Below are 12,129 nucleotides of genomic sequence, written 5' to 3' on the forward strand. Positions count from 1 at the left end.
ATTGTCTATAAAGCAGCTAACTAGGTTAGTGCTAACAATGTTATAGTTTTCTTTTTACAAAGCAGCTAACCAGGTTAGTGCTAACAATGTTATAATTTTCTTTCTACAAAGCAGCTAACCCGGTTAGTTTTTACTATGATATAATTGTCTATAAAGCAGCTAACCAGGTTAGTGCTAACAATGTTATAATTTTCTTTCTACAAAGCAGCTAACCCGGTTAGTTTTTACAATGATATAATTGTCTATAAAGCAGCTAACCAGGTTAGTGCTAACAATGTTATAATTTTCTTTCTACAAAGCAGCTAACCCGGTTAGTTTTACAATGATATAATTGTCTATAAAGCAGCTAACCAGGTTAGTGCTAACAATGTTATAATTTTCTTTCTACAAAGCAGCTAACCCGGTTAGTTTTACAATGATATAATTGTCTATAAAGCAGCTAACCAGGTTAGTGCTAACAATGTTATAATTTTCTTTCTACAAAGCAGCTAACCCGGTTAGTTTTTACAATGATATAATTGTCTATAAAGCAGCTAACTAGGTTAGTGCTAACAATGTTATAGTTTTCTTTTTACAAAGCAGCTAACCAGGTTAGTGCTAACAATGTTATAATTTTCTTTCTACAAAGCAGCTAACCCGGTTAGTTTTTACAATGATATAATTGTCTATAAAGCAGCTAACCAGGTTAGTGCTAACAATGTTATAATTTTCTTTCTACAAAGCAGCTAACCCGGTTAGTTTTTACAATGATATAATTATCTATAAAGCAGCTAACCAGGTTAGTGCTAACAATGTCATAATTTTCTTTCTACAAAGCAGCTAACCCGGTTAGTTTTTACAATGATATAATTGTCTATAAAGCAGCTAACCAGGTTAGTGCTAACAATGTTATAATTTTCTTTCTACAAAGCAGCTAACCAGGTTAGTGCTAACAATGTTATAATTTTCTTTTTACAAAGCGGCTAACCAGGTTAGTGCTAACAATGTTATAATTGTCTATAAAGAAGCTAACCAGGTTAGTGCTAACAATGTCATAATTTTCTTTCTACAAAGCAGCTAACCAGGTTAGTTTTTACAATGATATAATTGTCTATAAAGCAGCTAACCAGGTTAGTGCTAACAATGTTATAATTGTCTATAAAGCAGCTAACCAGGTTAGTGCTAACAATGTTATAATTTTCTTTCTACAAAGCAGCTAACCCGGTTAGTTTTTACAATGATATAATTATCTATAAAGCAGCTAACCAGGTTAGTGCTAACAACGTTATATTTTTCTTTCTACAAAGCAGCTAACCAGGTTAGTGCTAACAATGTTATAATTTTCTTTCTACAAAGCAGCTAACCAGGTTAGTTTTTACAATGATATAATTGTCTATAAAGCAGCTAACTAGGTTAGTACTAACAATGTTATAGTTTTCTTTTTACAATGCAGCTAACCAGGTTAGTGCTAACAATGTTATAATTTTCTTTCTACAAAGCAGCTAACCCGGTTAGTTTTTACTATGATATAATTGTCTATAAAGCAGCTAACCAGGTTAGTGCTAACAATGTTATAATTTTCTTTCTACAAAGCAGCTAACCCGGTTAGTTTTACAATGATATAATTGTCTATAAAGCAGCTAACCAGGTTAGTGCTAACAATGTTATAATTTTCTTTCTACAAAGCAGCTAACCCGGTTAGTTTTACAATGATATAATTGTCTATAAAGCAGCTAACCAGGTTAGTGCTAACAATGTTATAATTTTCTTTCTACAAAGCAGCTAACCCGGTTAGTTTTACAATGATATAATTGTCTATAAAGCAGCTAACCAGGTTAGTGCTAACAATGTTATAATTTTCTTTCTACAAAGCAGCTAACCCGGTTAGTTTTTACAATGATATAATTGTCTATAAAGCAGCTAACTAGGTTAGTGCTAACAATGTTATAGTTTTCTTTTTACAAAGCAGCTAACCAGGTTAGTGCTAACAATGTTATAATTTTCTTTCTACAAAGCAGCTAACCCGGTTAGTTTTTACAATGATATAATTGTCTATAAAGCAGCTAACCAGGTTAGTGCTAACAATGTTATAATTTTCTTTCTACAAAGCAGCTAACCCGGTTAGTTTTTACAATGATATAATTGTCTATAAAGCAGCTAACCAGGTTAGTGCTAACAATGTTATAATTTTCTTTCTACAAAGCAGCTAACCCGGTTAGTTTTACAATGATATAATTGTCTATAAAGCAGCTAACCAGGTTAGTGCTAACAATGTTATAATTTTCTTTCTACAAAGCAGCTAACCCGGTTAGTTTTTACAATGATATAATTGTCTATAAAGCAGCTAACCAGGTTAGTGCTAACAATGTTATAATTTTCTTTCTACAAAGCAGCTAACCTGGTTAGTGCTAACAATGTTATAATTGTCTATAAAGAAGCTAACCAGGTTAGTGCTAACAATGTCATAATTTTCTTTCTACAAAGCAGCTAACCCGGTTAGTTTTTACAATGATATAATTGTCTATAAAGCAGCTAACCAGGTTAGTGCTAACAATGATATAATTTTCTTTCCACAAAGCAGCTAACCAGGTTAGTGCTAACAATGTTATAATTGTCTATAAAGTAGCTAACCAGGTTAGTGCTAACAATGATATAATTTTCTTTCTACAAAGCAGCTAACCCGGTTAGTTTTTACAATGATATAATTGTCTATAAAGCAGCTAACCAGGTTAGTGCTAACAATGATATAATTTTCTTTCCACAAAGCAGCTAACCAGGTTAGTGCTAACAATGTTATAATTGTCTATAAAGTAGCTAACCAGGTTAGTGCTAACAATGTTATAATTGTCTATAAAGCAGCTAACCAGGTTAGTGCTAACAATGATATAATTTTCTTTCCACAAAGCAGCTAACCAGGTTAGTGCTAACAATGTTATAATTGTCTATAAAGTAGCTAACCAGGTTAGTGCTAACAATGTTATAATTTTCCTTTCTACAAAAGCGGTAACCTGGTCAATGCTAATAATGATATAACTTTCTTTCTGCAAGGCAACCTACCCGGTTAAGGCTAAAGATAACACAATTTTCTTTTATTCATAGCATTCAAACCGCTTAGTGCTAACAACGAATTTCTTTAAATTCCGGTTTGAAAAAATGAAATATAATAACAAACAAGTGTTTGAGACGCATATGTAACTGTAAGGACAAAAACAGAAAGAGGAAAATGGTATAACTGTGTTTCTAAGGCGGTGAAGGAAGTATGGTGTCACAGTGTAAACAAGCTTGTCTATAGCTGTTTATCATTTCCGGTGTATGCTTGAACGTATGATATGTTCTATATTTGGAAAGCATAGCGCTCATACCAAGCTTGTTGTGCTACAGATATGTAGTTACGTATCAACGAATCCATAGCAACTTACCCTTAATTCCAAAGTCAGTCTTGTCTGTGTTAAATCGAATTAAAGTTACTTTCAATGCAGATAGGTACTGATAAGTGATCAAACAAGTACGTTACTGTTTTTACACTAACGGCTCAAAAATTGCATCTAAGGCAATGAAGTTGTATCGTAACTGAATGTATAAAGCTGTAACAATGAGATGTAATTGTATTTTTAATTTCAGATATTAGTATTGTCAATTGCAGTTTTATCTTACAAATAACAACGTGTAATTCCAAATTATTAATGGTTGCACAGTATTCTTAACATGCCCATTACTGGTCTCCAGATGGAAATATAAAAATATCTCTTAACTCTTCTATTTCTCTTCTGTTTCTTAGGTCATTGTGATTGATGAAACACTCAGAACTGTATTTACTGTACATTTTGTCCAAAACAGTAAACTCTACTAAATTGTTTTTGTTCTGTGGAAAAACATAGTTTTTTGTGTCCACCAATTTTGAGGATTTACTTTATTGTTGTAATAATAAAAATAAACTGCTTGTGTAAGTCGTTATACTGATCACAATAGTCATTTAAAGTTTCTGTTCCCTCTTCATTCTTCTTATGAAGGGAAAACAAAATATTTTTGCCAGATCGTGTAGATAAAATTCATTGATTGTATTCATAATACTAAAAAGGCATTCAGACCTACAGTATACTTTTGAATCTAAAGGGTTACCCCTACCCTACCCTCAAATAGCTCAGCACTAAGTGGACAGAGCACAGAGTATCCTTGCGCTTATCGACAACCCAACTCAAAGAGTTGTTCAGTATTTGTGTTTGTTTCTTGTCAACAGTTTCCGGTACTTTTAATGTGTTTTAAATTTTTTCAGTGTAATGAATTTAAAGTTGATTCAAAATGTAAAGTAAGCCGCAATGATTGGCTAGAAATACAATCACGAGGAAAATTCTCCCACAGTGGAGTTTCCACCCCAATACCCACATCTCGGTGGACCAGCGATAAGTTCACGGTCTTACAGTGCTACAATTTGGGGGGCCAATTCCCCGCGATTGACACAGCACAGATAGTTCATTAGCGACTGTTCGAATTCCGAAACTGTGAAGATAAGGAGATTCTAAAGTGGAAACTTGAGACTGCATAAATGTAGTTATTCGCTGATCAATCGTGAGATACTCGCGAAGTATCACTGTTGTGAAATAGGCTATAGTTACGTATAGCAGGTAACGTGACTTCTTACCATCCGTCTAGTTCCCCCTACCCTAGGTAAAAGTTCAACTATGAAGATTTTCATATTTATTTTACCTTATTTTCAAACGCTTTTTGTGCTAATCCTGTTTCCATGATATTGTTAATCTGTCTGCTTGATACTCTATAGATGTATGTTCTGATCCATGTATATTTTTCTATGTTTATAAACCTACACAGAGACCTCTATGGTGAGTTATTAAAACAAAATGTATATTCTTGGTAAGATAATTATATCTTGACATCACAAAGAAATGATTCTCTATCGTTTTGGTTCAAGTTATTTTAGCAAAATACTTTTATATCATGGACGAATTTCTGATGACTCGAAATTGTGACTTCTAACGATAATTTAAACCAATTAGAACGACAGAAAAAGTTTAGTTTTAACTTTATGTTTTATCCAAAACTTTTTCTATATAGGTTTAGATTTCGTAGCTTACATTTTCTCGAAATCTCAATTAGTCTGTGCCTTTTTTAAAACAAAATTTAAAGCTAAATATCTCATATTTAAAAATGAAGTAAAATAATTAACCTGAAACCTTTTACTGAGAACGCTCAAGTAGAATTGAGACAATGATAAAGGTTAGGTTGTTATAATCCAATTAGAAACGTCAAAAACGTATACTTTGTGCGTCACAGATAGGTACGCCCCCTGGAAGAATTATTAGTGTACTATTAATAGTTTCGGGATAATGTAAAATCGATTTATTTTTGTGTTTCAGGATTGAATGAAAGCACTGGTGTTCTGATACGAAAACATTCTTGTGTATATTTTTATTACATTAATTGACGTTGCGGGTATAATAGGAAAGTAAGGTCTTTAATTTTTATATTTTAAAGCGAAAAGTCCTACGGTTTTGTGAAGAAAATATTGATATTTTTATTATGAAGATAAACCTGACCGTGACCGTGGGTTAACTTGCTTCACTGTTTGTATGTTTGCTTTTTGAATTTCGCGCAAAGCTACACGAGAGCTATCTGCGTTAACCACCCCTAATATAGCAGTGTATGACTAGAGGGAAGGTAACTTGTCATCATCACCCACCGCCAAGTCTTGGGCTATTCTTTTACCAATGAATGAACAGCGGGATTAATCGACACATAATAACTCCTCCACGGAGAAAAGGGCGAGCATGTTTGGTGTGACGGAGATTCGAACCCGCGACCCTCAAATTACGAGTCGAGCTTGAACTGGGAATTCTAGGATTTAGGATTCGTGTTAAGTTGCTACAAAAACGTGCTCCGCAGTTTCGGTGGCGTTATAAGAATGATAGTCAAATCCCTGGTAAGAGTTTACCAAGACTACTGTCAAGTAACTGCTTTCCCTCTAGCCCATCAGGTCAAAATAACGACAGTTACAAACAAGTCACTCAGGCGTCGTTAGTCGTCTAGTGGTTTAGCAGTAAGTATGAGGACTCATACGTTAAAAAAGCGAGTTTCAATACCTGGGCACAACGCAGATAGCCCTTCGCATAACTTTGAGCTTAAATACAAACAAACTTGGGTAGCTTTATGGAAAATTTCTCAAACAAAAAAAGACAATTATAGGTGTGATAAATTTACAAAGACGTTTTAACTTTTCTTAAGGTTTACTTTGGTTCAAATTTTCGTCTTACTCCAGGAATTGTTCGAAACAAAAGCAGTCAACATTAAACATCCTGGATTTTGTTATTAATTTAATATATCAACAAATTATAAAGATAGAAATATTCTTTAGAATAGGAAACACATGGAAAAATAATACTCTGTGTGTTTTCCGGAGAAAAATTACTATAATTTATTTATACGAGTAGGCTTAAGAAACGTTTAACTAAGCCTAATTTGGATTCGCTAATAATTTTATTAAACTGTAGCACAGCACAAGTTATGCACCAGCTGCTGGGATTACTAAATAATTGGATAAAGTAACTTTAACCATCAATAATTAATTTTCTATCACACTGGTTACCGTAATAACAACTAGTAAAAGCTGAAAGCAGGTATTTAAATAAAATATATTGACTTGTGCATGCCTTGTTCCTAGCCAAATCTGGGTTGTCTTATAATCAAGCTAACTGTTTCATAACTGTCGTCTACGCTAAACTATCATTTAGTAGACCTACAGTAATTAGTTACGCCAAGCTAAATGTATTTAAATTACGAAACAAACCAAAGTAATCTTTTGTGCTAAGCAACGTATTTACAACTTATGACTGCAGCTGTTCTAAATGAAACTTGTATGTAACTCTAGGTGTTTATAATGAATAAATTCTTTGATGTTTAATATTTTTAGTTTTGTAACTCTATAAATTATAGAAAAGCATGTAACGTTGTAAACAAATGTTAAAGTAATTGTAATAAGCGTTTTGTATCGCTATATATTTTTGTATTCGAATGTTCTATACTTCAAATGATGACCATATTTGTAAAAACTGTACATCCAAAATACGTAACACCCAAATAAGTTGCATTGGTATTATTATTGTTAGTTAAGGGGCTATTTGTGAATTACAAAAGTTTTTTCAAAGAACAGTGTTTTTTATTGTTATTATTTTACTGTTTTTATAGCTATAATGTTTGATTTCAAAGTTTCCCTAGTCTGAAACAAAATATTGTTGGGTAACATCTTGACAGGTATCTGATTAATAACGAAAATTGCTATTAATTTATCAATAAATATTATTTTTTATCCATTAGACAAAGTCATTACAGTTTATTAGTTTAAAATGCTGCTAGTTTATCGGTATAACTTACTTTAGGTTAACTAGATAAACATTACTTCTGATTTATCAGGAAAAATTACTTTGGGTTTTCTAATACTAATTATTTCCTGTTTATCAGATAAGCATTACTCCTTATTTATGACGTAAACATAATTTTAAATCATAAAGAAAATATAACTTGGTGAGAGTTGCTAAGTAACTGGTTATTACAGTGTTTTCACTGTATTCTCTTGTTTATATTGGTATCTTCAGAACATGTATCTAAACATAAAGATATGAATAAATATATATATACGTGTGTGTGGGTGTTTGTACAAACATATAAAAATTGTATGTATATGATGTTTCAATGGGAATAAATTGAATATGTATATATGTTTGTCAGTAACTAAAATGTTTGTTTTTCACTGTTGTTTTTTTTTATAAGATCCTCAGAATTATTCAAGACTGAAACACTTGGTTATATGATGAGAATGGTACAGATTGGTAGACTGAAACAAATGGGATAAAGTGGAGAGAGTTACGTCATCACGTTTACGTTAATGGTGATAAAACTATTTTATTAGGGTTAATTACTCTTAAATGGTACAACATACATTTTACTTTTATTCCTTGTGGTATACTAGGATAACTAAGAATTAATTAAAACGTCATTAATGCATGTTATATTACATGTTGCTGATATTTCTCGATTTAATTTGGGTGATGACATTTATATCACGATTAAGCCTAACGAGGCTTAATTGACAAATTATAACATTATTCTCTATAATCTAGTTAGTAACGAAGAACAGCATTAACATTTAATATAACAGTGTATTACAGTTCTTTTTAATCTAATTTAACTAGAAAGATTATATTTATATCATAATTAAGCCTCACAAGGCTTCAATGATGTATTTCAACATTAATTAAGCCTTACAAGTCTTCAATGATGTATTTCAGCGCATTATTCGTGTCTTGTAGTATAGTAGCTAAATATACTTAAAGGTTTATGAGCACACTCTCTAACATCTACAAGTTGCGGTTGTCAATCAACTTTAACCTCCACAATATACTGAAGTAACTAAAAAACACATTTAAACTCTACGGAAATGTTTTATCCTACACTGAGTTAACTCTAATGTGATGGCATTTAGGTCACAATTAAGCCTAACGAGGCTTAACCAGCAAATTCCAAATATGCTTATCTCAGTTACTTTAGCCTTCTTTGGTTTTAAAAAAATAAAATAATTTTTTGTGAGCACTAAATACATTTTTAGTGCTTGTCTTTAACAACTCCTTTATTGGGCATATAAACAACCCTGTTACAGTTTTAGAATTCAAGAAATATTATTTGTAAATGGTTGGCTTTATTCGAACTTTGAAACACTGGCCTTTACTATTTTAAATTTAATAAGTAGAGTAATACAACGAGTACGTGTATAAAACATATATAATAAAGGCAAATTCTACAGAAAACTGAATCGAAATAAATACAGCAAAGCCCTGAATCAATTGAGCATGTAAAGTAACTATATTTCGATCACTACGAGTTTTAACTGTATATGAAACGTTTTCGTTCTAATCATAGCAATGTTATATGAAACGTTTTCGTTCTAATCATAGCAATGTTATATGCAAATTAAAGATAACTCTAAGCACTAAAGGCAACATAAAATGAACTTATTTGAGATTTAGAATAAAACTTCAAAACTAGAAACATAACTCCACTGAAAACACGCAACATAATAGTTTATGTCGTTACAAATTATAAAAAAATTAGAAATCTAGCTGAACACGTATACAAACATTTAAGTATTAAGCTCAGTCTAGTTTAGTGCCTTCCGTGCCAGACTGCAAGTCTGAGAGTCCTTGATTTGTGTCCTGTTGACGTAAAATTCTCGCGCTGCGTAGATGCGTTATAAAAGTGACAGTCAAATGACATTATTCGATCAGCGTAGCTCAAAAGTTAATGTTGGGTATCTCTGACCGCTCCCTCTAGTCTAACCATTAAAAATTCGGGATACCTAGCACAGATAGTTTAAAGCAAATTCCGTACAATGAAATAATATACAAAAAAAAAATGGTGGATTTTTTTTTCTCTCATAACTTTTTGAAGATTCGACACCCAAATGAAAACATTATCAATATGTTCTCGATAGTTAACTTACATTACAGTATGAATAACAGTTTCCTCTCGATGAACGGTTGGAGGAAATGAAGGTCGAACGAGGATCCATTACCGAGTGCAGGTTTAATTTAAACGAAAAAAATCCCAGCGAGATAAGACTCCATTCAAAGTGGTAATCGATCCGTAGTAAAATCGTGTTCCATATAAAGTGATTCCACTTCTAATATTTCTTATAGCCATCGCTTTCTCCTATCATTTTCAAGATTCATAATTTTAAGACACACAATTCTACTTTTATTTTCTCAGTCTATTTCTCTTATTGTATTGTGAAGTAATGTTTGTTCTTCTCTATATTGTTTTATAATGAAGTACAGTGTTTTTTCTTCTCTGTATTGTTTTATAGTGAAGTACAGTGTTTGTTCTTCTCTGTATTGTTTTATAGTGAGGTACAGTGTTTGTTCTTAATGTTTTATAGTGAAGTACAGTGTTTGTTCTTCTCTGTATTGTTTTATAGTGAAGTACAGTGTTTGTTCTTCTCTATATTGTTTTATAGTGAAGTACAGTGTTTGTTCTTCTCTGTATTGTTTTATAGTGAAGTACAGTGTTTGTTCTTCTCTATATTGTTTTATAGTGAAGTACAGTGTTTGTTCTTCTCTGTATTGTTTTATAGTGAAGTACAGTGTTTGTTCTTCTCTGTATTGTTTTATAGTGAAGTACAGTGTTTGTTCTTCTCTATATTGTTTTATAGTGAAGTACAGTGTTTGTTCTTCTCTGTATTGTTTTATAGTGAAGTACAGTGTTTGTTCTTCTCTATATTGTTTTATAGTGAAGTACAGTGTTTGTTCTTCTCTGTAATGTTTTATAGTGAAGTACAGTGTTTGTTCTTCTCTGTATTGTTTTATAGTGAAGTACAGTGTTTGTTCTTCTCTGTATTGTTTTATAGTGAAGTACAGTGTTTGTTCTTCTCTGTATTGTTTTATAGTGAAGTACAGTGTTTGTTCTTCTCTGTATTGTTTTATAGTGAAGTTACAGTGTTTGTTCTTCTCTGTATTGTTTTATAGTGAAGTACAGTGTTTGTTCTTCTCTATATTGTTTTATAGTAAAGCACAGTGTTTGTTCTTCTCTGTATTGTTTTATAGTGAAGTACAGTGTTTGTTCTTCTCTATATTGTTTTATAGTGAAGTACAGTGTTTGTTCTTCTCTGTATTGTTTTATAGTGAAGTACAGTGTTTGTTCTTCTCTGTATTGTTTTATAGTGAAGTACAGTGTTTGTTCTTCTCTATATTGTTTTATAGTGAAGTACAGTGTTTGTTCTTCTCTGTAATGTTTTATAGTGAAGTACAGTGTTTGTTCTTCTCTGTATTGTTTTATAGTGAAGTACAGTGTTTTGTTCTTCTCTGTATTGTTTTATAGTGAAGTACAGTGTTTGTTCTTCTCTGTATTGTTTTATAGTGAAATACAGTGTTTGTTCTTCTCTGTATTGTTTTATTGTGAAGTACAGTGTTTGTTCTTCTCTGCATTGTTTTATAGTGAAGTACAGTGTTTGTTCATCTCTGTATTGTTTTATAGTGAAGTACAGTGTTTGTTCTTCTCTATATTGTTTTATAGTGAAGTACATTTGTTCTTCTCTGTATTGTTTTATAGTGAAGTACAGTGTTTGTTCTTCTCTATATTGTTTTATAGTGAAGTATAGTGTTTGTTCTTCTCTATATTGTTTTATAGTGAAGTATAGTGTTTGTTCTTCTCTATATTGTTTTATAGTGTTTGTTTTTCTCTTGTTGTATAGTTATATAGAAGTGTTATGGACTAAATGTCATCAGATCATGTTGTTTCCTCTCAAGTTAATCTACAGAACAAACTTTATGAATACCTAATGAAGTTTCTTTGTATTGAGTTCAACACATTTGTCATAACGGTGTGGCCACTCAGAGAAGTTCTGGACCCTGATACCAAACCCCTGCTCCATCTTGGATCTGTTTACTAACTTTCTCTTTATTCAGTTTCCATTTCTTTGTGTTCCTCCACACACACACATCAGACGGGTCCTGTCTGGATCGTAGACAGTATCAGCTATTAATCCTCATACGCACGAGAGGTTCCTTATGCTCGTTTAAACTAGCCTTTCCTGTTGCTTGCTTTTACCAGAGAGGACGCCTCACAGGATAGAACTCTTCCTGTCTCATAAGAATAACCATCGTTGCCATGACAACCCCAGGTTTCTAAGTTACTGTGGACTCTAATGAACCATCTCGTATAATTCTTTAATTTATAGAAGTTCGCTATGTCGAAACTCATCGATGAAGCAGATAGGTCAAATATTTCCTTCGCCTTAATGTTCGATACTCTTAAGTGTATAAGGAAATGGTGATTCACTTTATATTCTAGCTCCAGTTTTTAATGAAGTACAGCAAACAACGAAACGGTCATTTTTTTAAATTGGTAACTTTAAAAAAAAAAAACGTATTCAATTTGATACAGCACGGACCGAAAATTTACGGTTTGTGAACTTGGCGCTGGTGGCGAGTCCTAGCTTAAAAAATTAAAAGTCATTTACTGCGAGTCATTTGAATAACAGGTGATCTTAACAACGATTTGTTAGTTTGTAGTTACGAATAAAGCTACACAATGGGTTACTTGTGTTATGACTTTTACGGATACGGAAACCCGGTTTCTAGAATTATAAGT

Source organism: Tachypleus tridentatus, chromosome 3 (genome assembly GCF_004210375.1).
Source record: "Tachypleus tridentatus isolate NWPU-2018 chromosome 3, ASM421037v1, whole genome shotgun sequence".
NCBI lineage: Eukaryota > Metazoa > Arthropoda > Merostomata > Xiphosura > Limulidae > Tachypleus > Tachypleus tridentatus.